At 36.4% G+C, this 21,335-nt stretch overlaps 1 protein-coding gene across 1 annotated transcript in view; it reads left to right on the top strand.

Moving 5' to 3' along the window:
• EPHA10 (EPH receptor A10) overlaps positions 1-21,335 on the top strand; it is a 568,155-nt gene that overhangs the window by 84,983 nt on the left and 461,837 nt on the right. The window lies entirely within an intron of this gene.

Below are 21,335 nucleotides of genomic sequence, written 5' to 3'. Positions count from 1 at the left end.
TACATTTTGATAGTATGTACCAATTAATTAACCAGCAATGGACTGACTGACATATTAGAGTGGATGATTAATTAACTAAAATATATGTTCAAGCCCTCACAGGAATGTACATATGGGAAGAACTAGAGTATATAGGTAAATATAAATGATGAGAAAGAGTATAATTCCCAAAACAGTCTAATTATGTTTTTTTCTGTCCCGATTTAGAAAAAAACAAACAAAAACAATGTATTAATATAGAAAACAATTTGTATATGTGTGTATATATATATACATATATATATATATATATATATATATATATATATATTTATTTATTTTATTAATTGGCGTGTTCACGTCATGGGTAGATTACAATTACTCACTTATGTTTTAGCAGTTAATTACTATTAAATTTAAAATTTTCCTGCACTTGCAAAGTTCTGATCCACCTTCTGTGAAGTCATCATTACTGATAACTCAGTCTGATGTTTCTCATAGAGAAGCACTGGTAAACATGACATATGCAGCAATCCGCCAACAGTGCTTCATCGAAACCTGTACTTCTCTGTGAGAACCACACACTTCCACTTAAACTCCAGTTCAAAGCAAGTGAAGGGATTTACAAAAGTGCTGATTTCTCTTACAGGCATTCAGTTGATCCTCAAAGCACTTCAGCAAACTGAAGTGCTTTAGGGGACTGGAGCGTCACTTTAAGAAAGAGTAGGCTAGTGCAGGTATATTAAGCTACACTGAGAAAAAAATGAGGAAAGCTATAAAAGATAACTGAAGATATTTGTAGTGGATAATGTGTTTAATAGCGAGCTGCCTGAGGGATTTAAAGTAGAGTAGAAAAGACTTTGAGTCATAAGATAATTTTACACTGAGTAACTAATGTTCCATCACAATTCTGTAGAACGCATTTGACAGTTTCATTGCTAGTGTGCACATTTCAGGCAGGACTCAGAAGACAGCATTCAAGAATAGGGGAGGACGAGGATATGGTTACCATTGTAGCTTGGAAAACACAGAGAAAAAGCGAGAAGTGTTTTAGAGATGTTAACATATAAGCATTAGATACACAACTCGCAGACAATACATGAAAACAAAATAACATATTTTACTCAGACCTAAAAATATGCCCTATTCACGGGAGATTTGCAGCACAATTTAATTTCATTTGTCATTATTCATGTGTTTTAGTGAGTGTTTGCTACATCTGTATGCTTTTGTGGCTCTGTCACCTTTTGTGGTCCCCGGTTGGTGACTGCTTTGTTTGCAGTGACCCAGGGGGTGCAAAGAAAGGCAGTTTTTACATACTTGAACATGTCCCTCTCGACCACTGCCTTCTTCTTCACCAAAGTGCTCTTCAACTCCTAGCACTTTTTCTGTCAGGAGCTCACATCAGCGATGTACTCTCGTGGATGCGCAAAAGTACAACACATATGTCTATGGAGGATCCCACACGATAGTTAGTAATGGCTGAGGGTTTGACAAAGCTTGACTGCAGAAGCTCCACCTTCTGTCGAGCTTTTGCAAATGTAGAAAAAAAAGACAAGTAATCCCGACTTTGTCTTATTGTATCTTTAGACTAACTTGAAATTTCAGTGAAACTCCAACATAGTCTTTACAAGCATTTCATAAAGATTTTACTTTTATTAAATGCTATATATTTTTGTTTGTTGGCGACAGGATCACTTTAAAGAGCAATCACAGTCTATGCGATCAGAAAAACCTGGAATACTGTTCCAAAACTAAATTTCCCACTTAGTCATTGACTGCAGGGCTGCATGGACCTGGGTTGCAGTCTCAGGAATTTAATTGTGATGATAGCAAAGTGTAATAAACCTAAAAGGAACAATCCATGTGGTTATGGTGGTTATGGTGCCAGGAGTGTCATGGTGCCAGCCCCCAATGTAAGTAGTCAAACCATTTTTGACTAGTTTGACTTATTACTTGGAGTCTACAGGGTTTATCTACCCACTGCCTTTAGTGAACCAGAAATTCTCTATGCCAGTGTTTCCCAACCCAGTCCTCAAGGCACACCTACCAGTCCAGGATTTAAGGATTACCCAGTTTTGTCTAAGATGTTTTTAGAAAAAAAAGAAAAAACACCTTAGACAAAACTGGGTAATCCTTAAATCCTGGACTGGTAGGTGTGCCTTGAGGACTGGGTTGGGAAACACTGCTCTATGCGATCAGCCCAAGAGCTAGCTCTGCACACAAAGATACTCTCGCACTCTGTCTTTGTTCTAAAATGTTTTTACTATTTATGGGGGGTGACGTGTTGTAGGTTGTCATGGCACTTTTGGTACCTGGAAGGCTACAGTGTGCTGTAGTGGTTTTGGTGTTTGGAGTGTTTCTTTAAGATATAATCCATTTATACTGTTGGTTGATGCTACATTGCATTGATAATCTCTGTGCCATGTGAATTAATATTTTACTAGGTCATTGTCCCTGGTGACTTTAATGTTACCATTATGCCTTTAAATATTTCATTACCAAAATACTTTATCTTCCATTGTTTGGAATATCAGTTGATATACAATAGCTCCACAAGTCTATTTCTTTCCTTTCCTAAATCATTAATTTAATCATTTTATTGACTTCCCAAAGAACATCAAGCCTGAATGTGCTTGTTTAAATGTGAGCAAGTCTAATTATGACTGTGTCCTGGGACATAACTGCTGATTAGATACAAATGATATATTAAATTTAACATGACTTCAGATATAAAAGTCTCTGGTTACACAGAATTACTAATTTTATATTTGCTTCAAATACCAATGTGATTTGAGCAAATGTAGCATCTAGAACAATGTACTTTCTTTCACATCCTGACGTCTGTTACTTTGTTTGGAATTATACATCACATCACTGAGCAGAGCTCTCTGATAAACATGGGAAGAAGTGCATTTCTGATGTTCAGAAAGGCTTGCTAAGCATTTAATGGTACAATAGCCTCTTTCTGAGATTAGTTTGGTTCACCTATAAATCAAAGGTTATAACAGGGTTTTTGCTTGCAGAAATTGGCTTTTTTAAATATCAAAGATAATGGTTTCTGATGAAATGACACAGGGAGTGAAGCAGTATCAGTATTCCTTACTTAATATTTTAGAACTTTTTTTTTCAGCTTTCTAAGTAACTGCCCTTAATGGTAACTATCTATCTATCTATCTATCTATCTACTTATCTATCTATCTATCTATCTATCTACTTATCTATCTATCTATCTATCTATCTATCTATCTATCTATCTACTTATCTATCTATCTATCTACTTATCTATCTATCTATCTACTTGGCTGGCTGTCTATATACAGTATATATCTCTATGATTAACATTTATACTTAGTATGCACTTTATTAGGTACACGGAATTATGTAATCAGTCAATCAAGTAGCAACCATGTTAAATCACTAAAAACATGCAGACATGGCCAGTAGATTTTGTTGGTGTTCAAAACAGATATCTGAACAGGAAGGAAGTAATCCTTTTTACTGTGGAATGGTTGTGGGTGCCAGACAAGGTGGACTGAGTATCTAAGAAATTACTGATCTCCATGGACTTTCACGCTGAATCATAGCAAGAGTTTACCCAGAATGGTGGGGGGGATGGGGGGGGGGGGGGGGGGGAATACAATGAGCTGCATCTTAATGGGCAAAACATTTCAGTAATGAGAGTCTGATGAGAATGACCAGAGTGTTTTTGAAAATATAGAAAGGTTACATTAATTGAAATATCGATGATGTCTCATAACAGTGTTGGGGAAAAAAACATATCTAAATGCAAAAGACATTGAACTTTGACGTGAAAGAACTACATAAAACCAAACACCAAACTGGGTGCCAATCCTGTCCGCTAAGGAAAGGGAAGTGAGGCTACAAGGGGCTTAAGCACAACAAAGTTCAGGCTGGTGATGTTGGCATAATGATGTGGAAAATATCTTCTTGGCACACATTAAGTCTTTTGATACCAAACGATTATTGCTTAAATGCCGCAGGTATATTCAACCTACATGTATATTGTTGCTGACTATGCCCATCCCTTTTTACCACAACCTAGCCATCTGTTAAAGAATGGTTACATCCAGCACAATAACACCATGTTGTGAATCACATGTCTTCTCAAGCTAGTTCCATGAATATAACAATGAATTCAGTGTACTCCTGGGCCCCCAGCCAACAGATGTAAATTCTGTAGCATGTGATGGAACAGGAGATTTTAATCAAGATTTCACAGGCGACAAATCTTCTGTGATTCATGACTATATTAGTTTAACATGGACCAAAATCTCTAACAATGTTTTCAGCACCATATTCAATTCATTGCCCAACCATGGTGTTCCTGGTGTTCCAGGAAAAAAAGATATACCTAGTATGGCGGTCACATAGTATATTGTTATATATTTTCTAATGGGCAAATAGAAAATAGAAACCCAAACCATGCCTGATCTGTTGGAAGAAATCTATGCTAAGGCAAAATGTCATTATTAACCAGAGTATTACAAACGGAAACATCGTATATCCAAAATGTTATGACAATGGTAGATAGACACTAAAAACGTGTTGGGTTTCATTCTGACAAATTCATTATTGAATTTTTCATGCCTGTACCAGTTTTCACAAACTAAATGGCAAAGTAGATTGATACCTGCCACAGAGCTTGTTAATTCATTGAAAAGAAATAAAACGTGTGAAGTGCATCACAAAACCATGCCATTATTATTTTGATAAAAGTAAATTGAACTACAAACAATGTTCTACCTACATTTCCCGGTTGTATACATATTATCAGCAGACAGCTTTATTTGATGTTGACTTAAAGATTGTCCTTAAATAGAAGTAATTGCAGTGGAAAGGACTGAAGCCTAAAGTGGTGCCGCAGCAAAATTGATGCAATTGAAATGTTCTATATCTTAGGATAAGCTGCAAAGATAAAAGAAGCAGGGCTGCAGGTGTGACCATTCTTTCAAAGAATCTTACCATAGTCTTTCAAGAACCACAAATGTTATTGCATTTTATAGATTATTACATATTTCTTCATCTGTGATGTCAAGTGCAGAGAAGATAATAAAGAGAAAGGTCACAATTGAGATACTTGAGTTTTTTTTGTTTTTTTTTTAAAGCCACCCATTTAGATATAGTAACTTCCAACTAGTAATTGCTATTAAATTAATGTTTTCATCAAACAGAACATTTTGACAAATGACTTTCAGCAGTTTCAGCATGTATGTATTCGCTAAACTTCAATGGCAAATTTCAGACTATTCAGATTCAGAAATTATTGAGTAAATTAACTAGATTAAAATAGAAAGGTTGGAAAGAACTGTTATTTCAGTCCTAATTCCTTTTTGAGTGAATAGACTTTGACATTTCAACTGTTTTGCCTATGTTTCATCATAGTCATTTCATCTCTCCGGTGCATTTTCAGACACATTCTGATCACTTCTTTCATTTTTCGTCTTCCTTTCCCATGTCTTAATCATCTCACCGTCCCCCTAGAACAGGAATAGACCACCTTTGTCACTCCTGATGTTATGGACTACATCTCCCATAATGCTCTTACAGTCATAATGCTGGCAAAGCATCAGCAAGATGTAGTCCACAACATCTGGAGTGCCAAAGGTTGCCTACATCTGCCCTAGAAAGTAGATTCACTCTTATCTCCTGAAAAAGTGTGTATGAAGAATTATTTTGAACCTTTTTCTATTGCACAGTTTTTCCCATCTTATATACTTAAGATGTTTGTGGCAAATGAACGGCTAATTCAATATTATATTTTGAATAATTTACATTGTTCATGTACCTTGCTTCCAGTGTTTAAGATTAGGATTAAACGAAATAAATTACAAAAAGTGCATTGGAAGTTGTTTGCTATAGCCTCCTCATAAATAGTGCTTGACTGTCATTACATGAAGCATTTATAAAATCTTGCTAAGAATTACATGCTATGTTTTGCTGATACTGTAGAATTATGGTTACGTGAGCCTTGGTAAATTATCATGTAATTAATGTATTAGACTCTGGAGGCATGGACATCACACACCTAAATTAGGTAATGTGAAATCCTGAAATGAGGTTGTCACATGCACTATACATAAATATACATTTTGATTATATACATGTGGGGATGTATACACTTCACCTCTCTGGATAGATTATGATATATTGTCATCTGAAACACTCCCAACATATTATGCAACTCTGTGCATTAAACAAAATATAATGCAACAAAATAAGCTGGACATTTAGAAGAAATTAGAAAAGGGGGGTTAGTGAAATGTTGTGAGATGAGATGGAAGGAATAGTGTTTTCAGTCCAATTGTTAAATCATCTTGAACTTGTGAGATTTTTTTTTTTTTTTTAAAGAGTGGATACTGGGGGATAATCTAATGAAGAAACAGTGCTGCCCTAGAGAAGATGAGAGTCAGAGGTGCAAATTTAAACAAGTACAGGTCTTTGTGTGAGTGAGGGAGCCTAGGTGGGAAATACATATTTATACTGAAGATAGTAGTGTTATGAATAGCTTTATAAGTAAGAACTATGAATTTAAATGTAACCCCAAAATCTTATAGGAAGCCAATAAAAAGACTAACAGAAGGGTAAGTGTGTAAAATATGTTAGGTGAAGAAGATGACAATGGGCCTTGTTTTGTGCACAAAATTCACGTTAGTAGCCCAGGAACTTTCATAGCTAGCTTCTAATAAATACAGCCAGAGGTTGGTAGCAAATTTAAATGTCACTGTATGGGCAGCATTTTGTACTGAAACACTATACATAAAGATGCAGAGCACCATGACCATTTCAAAACAATCAAATAGTCATGGTGTTTGGAGTAACCCTTTAACACAAGGAGATAATTTCAGCCATATTTGGAAAATATATGTAGAGTGCCAATTACGTATTTATTTTTGATAGAAGTCCTGTATTGGGCAGAAAAACGACAGGATACAACATTTTGGAAGCCTGTTCTAATTAGTATTAAATTGCTTTTAGCCAATCAGAATAGAGTATTTAGTCAAGTTGTCAATGATCAGAAAACAAAAACAAAAATTACAGATGAGTATAAACAAATGACAGCCCGGAGTCTGCTGTAACATTTTTTTTCACAGATAACATTAAAATCAATCCATTTCCATTACTTTCACATACCTATTTTAACTTTTCTTAATCTTGTATTTTAAAACAAGGGAACCTAAATTGAAATACTCCTTACTTTTCAATTTCCCATTTAATTAATTCTCTACGATATTCATGACTTGTAACTTGGATGTAGAGCAGTTTACTAAAGTTCATAGACCAAGACAAATTGTACAAATGTAGCAATAAATAATATGTAAAATATCAATATGCAATAAACTGACAGCTCTGATGTATAATGACCAAATATGATCATGACATATGCAATATCTAAACATTGTTGACAGTCACAAATATCACTTTCATATTTCCTGATGTTAGATTTAATTTCTATTTATGAATGTTGCCAGTTGGGCAAATGTGTGGTTTAGACAAATGTACAAATATGGCAAAACTAATAAATGTAAAATGTCTGTGTATATACATATATAGTTGGTATAATGTATACCATATATAGTTGGTATAAAGTAGAATGGTTACTCATGTGCAAATTGGGCTTCGTTCCACACAAGACAAATAATGTCATGGATTGATATGCCCTATTTGTCAATACAAAACAAGTTTCATTTTTTGATAAAGTGCTACATGTTGAGAAGCAATTGGTTTCCCTTATATAGCACTTGGCCTCAGGATAGCACTGTTATTAACCTTGGTAAATATTGCTCCATGTAATTTTTGAAAGGCATTGGATAGTGACTTCAAGTTCAATATTCAACAGTATGCTCTTACAAAGACTTGATCATCATATGAGATGATCTGATGCATCTTAATATTAATAAAAGAGGAACATTCATGAAACAGACTAGAGTGTGTATATTCAGTAACACTGAGATGCAAACTGTTCATTGTTCGTTGTGTGTTGAATTCATATGTAACATCAGCTATAGTTCCTAAAGAACACAGTCATACCATAGCATCACTGTGTCCACATACTCCAGTTGTTGTAGGACCTATAAATCAGAATGATGTCCGAGTCAATGCAGAGTTATACTGGTCTTTATCATGGTATGTTGCCTAGAAATAACATCACAGTGTTGCTTGATATGTTATATGTATTCACTGCGATTGTTCTCTGTTCATCATTTATATGTAAACCATAATATATTATGTATTATACAATATCAGTAAACCACATGAAGAATATATGTATTTTTTACATTTTTATGGAATTGTACTGTGGTGGAAATTTGTTTATGGGCCATTCATCTTCCATTGACATATATTAATGATACTAATATATTATTGACAGTAATTTTAAAAGGCTATATCTATGATGTTTACTAGAATGTACTATTGAGAAAATAATAATTTGCACACTTTGTGTACCTATATTTGTTGTCTTTTCTCATAATAAATTTGCATTTTAATTCATCCTTGATTCTCTGTGTTCTAATTTGTGTTGTTTGCGGATCATGCATATTATTTGTGAGTTGATAGCAGCTATGCAGGGACATCTCCTTTCCCTACTATATATGACTATAAAAACATGTGCACAGCAAATAACAGGTAACGTGGATACCTACCTGTCATATTATAGTAGCAGCTTGGCATGAATGCAAGGTATGGCAGGGAACTTGGCCATTAAAAAGGATAGGGGTCGTGGAATGCAGGTTAAGCTGGAAGGGGGCTTGACAAGGAAAAGAAGAATTATTTGAGAGTTGAAGAGTATGATAAAATTGCCTGGTTGTCTGAGTAAGGTATGAGAGAGAAAGAGGCATTTGGTGAAGATGTTTTGATGGAGGTCGAGATAGATGAGGGTAAAGTAAGGAGAGCTGGGATTATTGAGAGTAGGATACATACACCAGATGTGGAGATGACTATAAGGGTTACTAGTTGATATGGAAAGTAAAGTGTGGACATAGTAAGCATTGACAATCTCTATAAACAGAGAGTACTGTATAAGGGGCTTGATATAGACATGAAAAATAGTGATGCAGATACTGAGAATGATATTCCTTGAAAATGGGAGGACACTGGAAATTATCTAAGGCTGGTCAGAACAGGAAACTTGAAGCAGAGACTCATCTAGGGAGTGGAGATGCAAAGTATTCTAGGATATCCTAGGATAGATTGGATGACAGTGACACACTGAACGTTTGAGTGTCTAGCAATGCAGCAGGTGGAACAAATAGGAATTGTTAATATCTGACAATCTATATATTTATTAGCTGTCTGCTGCCTTCATGTGTGTCACCTCTGACACACACATGCACACACATATATTTGATGTAATAAAAGTATCACTCAAAATATTATGTGGAAACTTTGTTATGCAGACACTTATTTAGGGTTCAGATATGTTCGGTAAGAAGAGTAGACACTAACAGAATTATTCACTAAAGTGAGAATTGTTGAGAAGTCAGTGTGAATTCAAAGTTAATTTTGCATTTAAGGCCAAAGTAACTGAACTTAAAGCACAGCTGACATGGAGAACATTTTCTGTTGTCCAAGTGTGGCCTTACATTTGATCGCTTCACTTTAAGTGAATAAGTTGGAAAGTAAAAACCCTGGTCAATGCAACTACCACTCCATGTATAGTCTTGTTTCTAAATATGCATAACTCACAACATTTCAAATGGTTAAACAAGGACATTTTAAGTTTATGACTGTGAGTGGGGATGTGTCCAGGAGCCACTTATTACTAGTTACTAATGACAATTAAAATATTAAAGGGGGCACGTTGTTGTCTTGTTGTCTTGTTGGTACCAGTATGACACGGGTCATACCAAGACGGCATAAACCAAGCCACCAACCATGCAAAAGATTAGACAGGTGGACTCGTAGGCCAGACGGTAATATAGTGCCCACTGCTTAACCCTACAGGGCATCAGCCGCATAGCCGGTTTAAATCCGGGCCCATAAGCGAGCCTTAGCCTTGACCTGGTCCCTCTGGGCAGGCATTATAGTACCGGTCTTGCCGGTGGGGGCTTGCTGAGCGGCCAGTAGCCGGTGACACGTGGTATGGGCGGCGGGACGGGTTACATAGCTCCAGGCACCATTATAGACTACATTAAGTCGTGGGTTTGGGGATCTGCTGGGAAACAACATGAGGCCATCTTCAGCTAATTAAGCAATGTTTAACCATCAATAGTTAACGCCATAGAGGATGGAACCATAGCAGGCTGAGCGCAACAACAGGGTCGACCTTACCGCTAGGCAAATTAAACTGGTCTGCACCCAGTAGGTCAACTAAAGGTCATTTGCCGCTAGCCGGTACCTCTCTTTTGGAATAGTCCGTGTCAAATGTAAGCTGCGAAACTGTGCAGGTACTCTTGTGCCAAAAATGTGCATCTAATGTGTTATGTTTTTTTTTTCTCTTTTTCTTTTTTATTATCTATTCTCGTACAATACTAACCATGTGCTGTTTACGGATGTGCCACGTTTTCTACTACCTGTGGCTGCACAAGCCTATTTTTGTAATATGCACAACGAAAATAAAGAATTGAAAAAAAATAAATAATAAAAAATACAAAAAAAACAACAACAAAAAAAACCTAAAATGTAAGTAAGAACCAGAAAACATCTGATTTCTAAACATATTTTGTTGCAGTTTAAACACACATTACTGTGAGTATTGGTGCTGTGTTTTACACTTATACACACCCAACAATTTGGAGCCCCTAGGAAAGAGGGACATTGGGATAGAATATAGGAACAGAGGAATTTGGGCCCAATATAGGAACTTTCTCACCTTAATATGGACACTTGGGAGGTATGCCAAAAGTCACTTTTCCAGCAATGGTTCCCAGGCCTTAGATAGATATTTTAGGATACCAGATTTCAGTCACTTTCATGACGTGTCTTAAAGTGGGCAATAGCCATAAAAAGGTATTTAACATGTTCCGTCATTTATAGTGAGAGAAGCATGAATACTGGGTCAAAAGAATCAACATGTTTGACTAGCCAGGATGTGGAGCACATTTGTTTCTTATCCTTGTCTTTGTATTTGATGAAAATGATCTAACAACCAAAATAAACAATAGTATGTTTAATCCCATACCTCATGGCTGTGTGAGGTCACCTCCCCTAAGTACCAATCAGTGAAATAAATAGCCCCCCCCCCCCCATGATCAACAAAATATAACTAATTTTACTTATGCATCCAAATGCACTTAAAAAAACAGCAAGCATGTATTTATTTCACCAATTTAAATCTTCTACCCAAGCCTTCCCTGCGCAGTTTTGTCTTATCTACTTATTTTGTCTTATCTTATTTCACACATGTAACTCTCTTTTTTGCCCTGCTGTTCCTCCTCCACCTACTAACTTGACCGCCTCAAACTTTGCAACTCACTTCACTGACAAGATCTCTACAATCAGAGAAGAGATCTCTCATCTTTCTTCTTCTCCTTACAATACTTCCCCTAACTTCACTCCTTCTGCTGTTCTATGTTCATTTGCACCCGCTACATTGGAAGAGGTTTCTGCTCTGCGCCAATCCTCCCGCCCCACCACCTGCTCCCTAGATCCAATTCCCTAGCATCTCATCCGTACTCTGTCTTCTTCTCTTTCTCCACCTCTCACTAAAATTCTCAATCTCTCTCTCTCCTCTGGTATATTTCCATCGCCCTTCAAACATGCAATTGTAACCCCAATTCTAAAGAAGCCCAATCTTGACCCTAACTCCCCATCCAACTGTCGTCCTATCTCGCTACTGCCTTTTGAATCCAAGATCCTTGAAAGAATTGTGTATGCGAGATTGACAGACTTCCTCGAGTCCAACTCTCTGCTAGACCCGCTTCCGCGCTAAGCACTCTTTGGAAACGGCACTGACCAAAGTATCCAATGATCTACTCACTGCAAAATCTTGTGGTCACTACTCTATCCTATTTCTCCTTGACCTGTCTGCAGCTTTTGACACTGTTGATCATCAACAGCTTCTTCTCATCCTCCGCAATATCGGTCTACAAGATATTGCTCTCTCCTGGTGCTCCTCCTACCTCTCCCAGCGCTCTTTCAGTGTTTTTTTCTCTGGCTCTGCTTCTTCTCCCCAACTCCTCTCTGTTGGTGTCCCCAAGGTTCAGTCCTTGGTCCCCTATTGTTCTCCATCTATACTGCCTCCATTGGTAAACTCATTAGCTCCTTTGGCTTCCAATATAATTTCTATGCAGATGACACGCAAATCTACCTGTCGTCTCCTGATCTCTCCCCGTCCCTCTTGACTAGTGTCTCTGACTGCCTCTCTGCTATTTCTTACTGGATGACTGCCCACTTCCTTAAACTAAACCTGACCAAAACTGAAATTCTAGTCTTTCCTCCCTCAAGTGTTGTTACTCCTGTGTCTGTCTCCCTCCAAGTCAACAGTGCTACCATCAGCTCTACCACGCAGGCTCGCTGCCTAGGTGTTCTCTTTGACTTTGACCTCTCCTTCAAGCCTCATGTTAAATCTGTCATTTCCATCTCAAAAACATTGCGCGCATCCGTCCCTACTTAACGCCAGATGCGACTAAAGTGTTGGTCCATTCCACTGTCCTTTCTCGCCTTGACTACTGTAATCCGCTTCTCAGTGGTCTTACATGCTCCCAACTTGCGCTGTTACAGTCCATAATAAATGCGGCGGCGAGGCTCATCTTCCTGTCCGCCCGCACCTCCCATGCCTCACCCTTCTGTCAGTCCCTACATTGGCTTCCTAAAAAATATAGAGCTCAATTTAAAATTCTGGTTCTTGCTTTCAAATCGCTACATAATGCTGCTCCCACCTATCTATCCTCCCTTATACACAAGTATGTCCCGTCTAGGCCCTTATGATCTGCTGAAGACTTACGTCTATCTTCTGTCCGTACTCCCGGCTCTAATGCTCACCTTCAAGATTTCTCGAGGGTTGCACCGTTCCTGTGGAACTCACTTCCCTCCTCCGTTAGATGCTCACCCACTCCTTCAAAAAATCGTAAAAAATCCACTTCTTCATAAAAGCGTATCAATTAAACTGTTAATAGTGCTTGACTGATTCATCTTCTGCAACTGTCACTAGTCTAATACTCTCCTTACCTTTTTCTGTCATTTTACCCCACTCCCTCTAGCATGTAAGCTCATTGAGCAGGCCCCTCAACCCCTCTGTTCCTGTGTGTCCAACTTGTCTGGTTACAACTACATGTCTGTTCATCCACCCACTGTAAAGCACTGATGAATTTGATGGCGCTATATAAATAACATATTAATAATAATAATCTACAGCAAATTATGAAGAATTTATTATAATCTCTTTCTTGTTGCTGTTTCTTTTTTTTTTTTTTTTAAACAGCAAGTTTTTGGTGAATATTTTATCTCTTCTCTTGTATATAAAATATAAATCTAATTCCTCCTCTTCTTTTTTTTAGGATTCTTATTTCCCCTGGTATGGCAAACACAAAAATTACAATATACAGAACACCTTTCGTGAAAGGACATTATATTGGCATACTTGGGTTTTCTTTTCTTTTGTTTTTCTGGGCATAATGATAAAAATAATGTAGGCTGTGATTGGACTGCCATAGGCTGGGCCGTGGAAGAAGGGTAGGGCTTGCCAAGGCTGCAGACAACATACCTGCAGCTTTTGCAAGCTGTTTTAAGATGTACTCCGAATGAAATAATATGCATTATTAAATGCATGCATTATTTTTTATTTGGGCAGGTGAGTGTCCCTTTAAGGTGAAAGTAAAAAGCTTCATTAGAGTTGTAATATAATAATAGATGGAGCTGTATATTTCTTTCCCCTTAGAAAAGCGTATAAAGTATATTTGAAACTTTTATGGTTTTAATACTTCTGATGTGATCTACTATAGTTCATGTCCTCGTCTTTCTTTTTAGGACCTTTTGCAAGCAAAAAGCACCAATACAAACAATATATGCGAGAGTGGGCTGCCAAATGCTATTACAATCTCATCTTTGAGTTTGAGATAGCATCAATCTCCAATTCTGATGGAATCCTTAAATGAACTGTTCTTTTGAATGCTACCACTGAGAAAACCTTCATTTAAATTGCTCGGTCAAGATCCGCTGGTAACTATTTTCCTAAGAGCTAACTTTCATACAGAGAAGCACTGCATGAAAAAGAGTGGAGACATAATGTCACTGGTGTCACTGCAATACTCTGTTCTAGTTCTTATCTTATTAGCTTTCTTTATCTGAAATGATTATATCAAGCCAGATTAAGGACACAACTTTTTTGTTTGATTTAGAATTGACAAGTTCAAGTGCCCAGTAACTGCTCATGATTAAAGGGCAGTATAATTTTGAATTGAGGGATAGCTCTTTTGCCGTTTTATTAATAATACTTGTATGAATATACTCAGTGTAATCCTGGTACATGCAAGCCATACGCAATTACAAATCAGAATAAGTACAAAATAAAATCGCGACGAGTAATAAAACCGTGGTGAATATTAACGCCAACAAATATTAAATGCTGGTAACATTATTTTAGGACTTCTTTACTTCTTCCTTAAAAATCGTTCCTCTAGAGCTGTGCCACCAACACGCATTACTGTAGAATTGTAGATGATATGAAAAAAGGTAATTTTGTACAAGAGTAAGAACTCTGGCACTCAATTCCTCTGTAAGAAGTAAGCAGAAAAATGCCACACTGATTATCAGTGAATGTATTTTATTACAAACGTCACCTGGGAAAATGTTGACACCAGTGTAAAGTAGACAGTTAAGTTGCTTATGAAATGGATATGTAATATAGAGCTAAAAAAAAAAGGTGTAATTGTAGGTCCACATATTACATTCCACAATCTGCCTTGGATAATCCATACTATTACTAGAGCTATAGAAGGAGAAGAAGTCTACCAGTGTGTGAGTACATTGGGAGTGCGTGAGGGTGTCGTTATCCTGCTATGTTTGCTTTCCACTGTCAAATGTGAGTGTGGGTGCTTGTATTGCAGACAGGTAACCTCAAACATTGTTAAGTAATTCACATTGTATTTAGGTCAAACAGCCAGACTCCTTTCCAGTAAATGGGGTGGTTATGATTACCCTATTAAATCCTGTATTAGTTTTTCCTTCATGGGACTTCAGTCTACTTGTGAGCTTCACCCCTGTACCAAACCACAGCTCTACACACAGCAAAGCAACGGGTGCTGATTTATGTATATAAAATCACAGAGGGCAGAGCTATCTTTATATACCCTATGTAGGCAAATATTCTTATATCAATGAACTATATACCTACGGCAATACATATATCTATATCTATATATATATATATATATATATATATATATATATATATATATGAAAATAGAATAACTGCAGATATTTGGAATAAAAATTAACAATTTATTGGTGTAATCAAGCAAATAAAAAGCTTTAAAAGATAAAATTCATAGGGAAAAAATAATGAAAATTTGAGGGTTAAAATGTAAAAATAACCCCCCCCCCAAAAGAAAAACAATAATAAGTTCACTTTTCTGTATTATATGTGATCCTGGCCCATCTACTCTACTTTAGCAAGTTAACAAAACCCTCACCAGATAGAGCTTTCTTTGACCTGGTTTTGCTGCTACGAAAGGCATGAGGGTGTGGGACAGAAGGGCACTAATATCTCAGTTTCTGTTAAATCAATACAACAGGTACACTCCAGACACAACTTGTACATTTGATAAGTTTTTGTTATATGTGTGAAATGTTTTAGCCTCATATTCATGCTGTATTTTTTCCCTGTTCAAATATCTTTAGTTTTGCGAAAAAAAATAATAATAATAATAAAAAAAATACACACCTCAAAATTAATGTGATTTTCATGAGGCTTAGATTTCATTCTTGAAAGCAACATTTATTTTTTTTCATTTGAGAGGCAAGCATTCAGTTAAGTGTCCGAATCTCCTAAAAGCAAATTCAGTCCGTTACAATTATAATACAAACACTACTGTTACCTATCAAGAGACATAAGAAATATATGATTGCGCCATGCACTTTGAAGTCAGAAGTTACTATGCATACTCCATAAATATGCCACATTGAAAATCATAATTTAGTCCATTTATTTTCATCGGAAGTAAGTCTCAGAAGATATTCTTTAGAGAATATTCCAAGAATGGTATTCAGAACAGGAGAAGCTCCTTGACAATTTCAAGTTGGCATTTCATACAAATGAATAACAAAGCCATCTAAGCCATTATACCATTATAAACCATTTCATTTCTTTGAGCTTCCTGTTATACCACGTTGCCTCCATCAATTTGAAAGCTCTAATGGCCCATGTGAAAATCTTTTATTTTATCTAAACAGCATCAAGTACTTTCATCCAGGCGCTGCGATTTAACAATTGCTTCCATAGCGTGTACATATTGCAGAAGTATACCATACTTATTGAAAATATGTATATATGTACTAAATCATAAAGTAAAGTGACATGGTTAAAATCATATCGCAGTTTTAACATTGTTCTATGCTTCACTACCTCAATGGCACGTAGCCATTAACAACCATCTGTTTGGTGCTGCAAATTTACATTCTGAGTCCCTGAAGAGTTCTTCACTAATGTTTTAGGTTTTCTTTATGTTGAGATTGAATAATTGATGTTCTCTTAAGGCGTATAAAGGAAAATTATTGAAAGAGTGCAATTAACCCCTCCTGTTGCAGGAATCCTGCATGGCATTGAAGTAGATGATAATCGACCAGCTATTCATTGTAAATCTTCATAAAGGTCAGATGTTTAGATATCACCGAGTATCCAACAGATTAATGCATCTTTGATCATGGGACATTTAGAAAGCCACACGATGTACGTATTAAAAATATGGAAAGTGTGCATATGTCAAGAAATTTAATTAATGATTCATATTACAAAGGCTAGATTACTTTTAGCCATCACTAGTGACAGCTGTGGATGAAAAGGCATCGTCCATGGAGGCTCCCGCTATGTTGCAGGATCCTCCATAATATCCAAATGCAAGAGTATATCACTGATGTAGGCTACTGCCAGATGAAGAACCAGGAGCTGAGAAGGATCCACCAGATAAAGATGGCAAGAACCATAAGGGAGTTCAGTTAAGTAAAACTTGTCTTCCCCTACACTCCAAGGTCACCGCACTGCAAGCGGCAATGTCACCTTGATGGGTCTTTGCAGAATATGCAAAGACCCTAGATGGTGACAGAGCCACGTCAACACTTTTCTTAATCAATGATCATGCTAGTGTGTCTACAAGACAATAAACAGCTATGCAAGGAAAGTGGCAGAGGCAGGTTTTTGTACCAGATTCTTATGTCTAAAACCATAACTCTACCCTTAATACATTGGAGACTTGTTCAGGCTTTTCTGTAATACGCCAGAATCAGCAGTCTTTCCAGTACTCTTTATTCCTCTTTTGGATTTTTTCTCCTTTTTCCCGCAATGATTTTGCCACTGATTACATTTACAAAATAACAAGCCATATTACAAAGGAAAAAATAAACATTTCCAATTTAAGGGATTTTTTTGATTCTTTACAAAAGAAGACAATGAAAGCTGCTTGCCTATCTGAATAGTGCCTCTCTGAGAGTAGCGGAAAATCTAGTGAGGAAAAGGCGCTTTTTTTTATACATTGGAAAGGACAAATTTGTAAAAAAAATAAAATAAATAAAAATAAAATGTAACATAAAAATAAAATAGATTTTTTGATGGATCAGCAATCTGTTACTGTGTATAAAACCATTACATCTTTGAATATTCTGTTTATTCAAAAAAGCATCTATACTTTTTTAAAACTCTCTACTGAATCCGATTAAACAGAATCCTTACGCTGAGAATGTCACAGTCCTGTTAAAGAACAAGTTACTACAGAGTTGTTTGTACTAGCCTTGTATTGTATACTGGTATTACATTCCTTCTGTGACTCCATTTTATAAAGTAAACAAATTCAGATTTTGTATGATTTCTTCATAGGTGAAATTGTTCTTCCCTTTGATAATGTTACAGCCCAGCCCACCTCTGTACTTTTTCCAGGTTCTTAATATCTTTGTAACACCAGTGTCCAAACTGAAAGACACATTCAACAGGGTAATTAGTCATGATTTACAGAGGCAAAATAATATGTTGACCAAATTAATTAATAACCGTATATATATATTAGTAACTTATGGGGCTTTTCAACTCTTGACTGACTTTGAACATTTATACCTATTCTGTTTTTAGTAATAATTTCTCTATTAATAATTATTTCTCTATTAAGTTTTTCTCATTTATATCCCCCTCCTACTTCGAGCATACGTTGCCTGTGCATTCCCCATCCCAATATGGATAACATTGAATTTTTCGGCATTGATTCTCATCCGTCCAGTTCCCTTATTTGTTGAAATCCCTCTGTGGAGACTGCATTACCATAACTGGGTTTGCAGAGCCCCTTCTCTCGCTTTTTTAAATAAAATTAATAAGCATAGAGTCTCCCTTGGTGCTGCTTACCAGTCTGCTTTTCCCAATGTCACCCAGGAAGCATGGCCTCCTCTGGTAATAGTCAAATCCAATGCTTCTCATAGAGCAGCATAGGGATCTGATGCGCATTCACTGCGAGTGCCGTGCACGCATCCAAGATTCCCCATAGGAAAGCATTGTATCCAAAACTTCTCTAAAAGCCGCCTTGTAGCAACCGAGTTTTACTTAAATGGACGCTACAAGGCCCAAATACAAAATAAAATCACTGTTTAATAGATATACTATACCTTGCAGCATTTCAAACAGACAAAAAATAAAACTTTAAATTAAGGGGTGTGAGTGATGGTGTGGCCAGGCTGTCCTGAGAAATTTTAGGTGATTTACTAATAACAATTTATGGATCTAAAATGTAATTGAAAACAGGAACAATGTATCAGATTTACACAAACTAATTTTTAAACATATTTATTGTAATTTAAAGACAACCAATAAAATGGAGCTCCAAGAAAAGAGGGATATTAGGATAGAAAAGAGAGAGATCAATTTGTGCCCAAAATAGGGACTGCCCCTCCTAAATAGGGACAGTTGGGAGGTATGTATAACCAAAATGAAAACATGTATGCATTTATTTATTCCTTTTTTTTCCCATTGGGTTAAATCTAGACACAGTGTTTCTGCTGCCTTTGTACGCCCTCTTCTTCTTTTCTAGCGCAGACTTTCTGTAGATAAATTATAAACTTCCCAAATGCAGCTCAATGAGAAGGCTTTGTAGAGCAGGTGCCCTGGGCAATTTCCTGCCTCTTGAGCTTAGCTCCACTGAGCCAAACAATTCAGGGAGTAACATGACCGGTTGTCTGATTAACAGTGTTACAAGGTTAAGTTATAAAAGTTATACTTTCTATTGAAATCAACACTTAATGTAAATTAAAAAAATAGGATACATTCTTCCCACATAAAGTTTTTCAGCAGTTTAAAGTGATTTAGGGGTCCCGAGTGTCCCTTTAGTATGAGTATCAAGCTTACAAAATAATTGCATAGAAGTATTTTGATTACATTTTGGAGGAAATTAACACATATTTTACATCCATTTCACAAGGTATATTGCAACATAGTCTTTATCTAGTCTTTATCTAGACTTACAAGCTGTTATGATATGGTTTTCTATAATAAATGAAAGATGCTGCATAAACAAAGTCAAAGTTAGAAAACAATTACTAGTACATACAGAACAAAAATGACATAAATCTATTGGACAAACCTTGTCCATGGATTCTAGCAACAATAATTGTTAGGCAACACTAAACTGTTTGGAGTCTCTCTCCAACTGACTTAGTTGGACTAATTATAGTTTCTGGAATTTAGGAGTACAGTACCATTGGGCATGTGTTAGAAGGAGAAATGCTGCATTTTTATATTGGCAACCTCCTGCACTCCAGATGCTGTGGACTACATCTCCCCTGAAGCTTTGCCAGACAATTTGTCCAAATTCTGCAACTCGGAAGCAACATATGAGTGTATCACAAAACAAATGAAACGGACAATGGAGGAACAGTTTAATTTGTTTCATGATTTAGAGTTCCATCCATGACACCAGGTAAAGAGTGTGGGAGGGTAGAGAAGAAGCTATGTGTTTTTTAGGGTGGGAGGGTGAGGACAAGTAGACAGCCTATTTGCCATGATAGACAAAAGGTCTGTCCAATCAAGAGGTGGAAAAAAAAACAATCAATGGTCTAAATATTGAATTTACTCAAACATCAAGTGAGAAGTGACCAATAGATGGAAAAATATCGGAACAGTAAAATATCTATATATTTCCAAACAGGGTTCTTATCATCTATTGAGGTAGACCAGCAGTGATTGATTGTGTTGTCTTTACTGTGTCTGTGTGGGTGATGGTTATTGCATTATTGATCCTCGTGTGAGACTAGAAGGTGGTTAGGTTACTACAGTGACTGACAGCAGCAACCTAACCATGTCTGATATTGCATAACCATTAGGCTAGGCAATAAATCTAATTGATAGAAAGAGTTAATATATCACCATATTAATCCTTTCAGTGCAAAATTGAGGCATCAGCCCCTTCAGGGACCGGGATGTCTGAAAGTCTATGCAGCCCATGTTTAGTTTATCAAATAAGCTTATATTGAAAGCAATAAAGATACATTGAAATTGAAAATAATTTCTTCATGCAGTTTGAACATTGGTTATTAGAAACAAAGTTAGTTTAGTAATAAGGAAGGATAGAGAATAGGGAGGTAAGGGAGAGAAAGGAAATATCCCTGTGTCATGGCAGATACCAATATCTGCCAGTTTGTATATATTTACATAAAGGAGATAGCAAATGAGTATATATTTCTCTATTGACTGACTATTTTATCAAGACATATTGTTTGGTCTTGCTAGTCCCACCAGCTTATATATGTTTTTGTGTCATTTAGACTTAACAAAGTAGTGTGATTGAGCCCACATTGAACCACTTTCTATTCTTCATGTTTTGTAAATGATGTACAAAGTGCTTGGGTAGTATTTAGTATTATTAACAATTAAATGGAACATATTTTATGAAAATTTAGAATTCTGCCTAGAAAAAGTATCTTGTTTTAAGCCAATGATAAATACGCGAAGAACACTGTAATTTAATATATTGATAGAATACAAAAAATGGTTCAGCGCTAATCAACAGAAAAAGGCAGCAACCATAAAAGGGGAATCCCTCTGAACCCTTTAGAAATATACAGAAATATTTAAAAAAAAAAAAATAGAGATTTGGAACAAACAAGAAATAAGTCAATGTGATAGTCCTCACAAATAATAGTCTCTTGATAGTAGACATTTTAGTCTTTAGTACAGCAAGGGCTTTTCTTTGGGTAGGGCAGTTGTC

Source organism: Pelobates fuscus, chromosome 1 (assembly GCF_036172605.1).
Source record: "Pelobates fuscus isolate aPelFus1 chromosome 1, aPelFus1.pri, whole genome shotgun sequence".
Classification (NCBI taxonomy): domain Eukaryota; kingdom Metazoa; phylum Chordata; class Amphibia; order Anura; family Pelobatidae; genus Pelobates; species Pelobates fuscus.
Note: the sequence above shows the minus strand (reverse complement) of the source record. Positions and strands in the feature narration are given on the sequence as shown.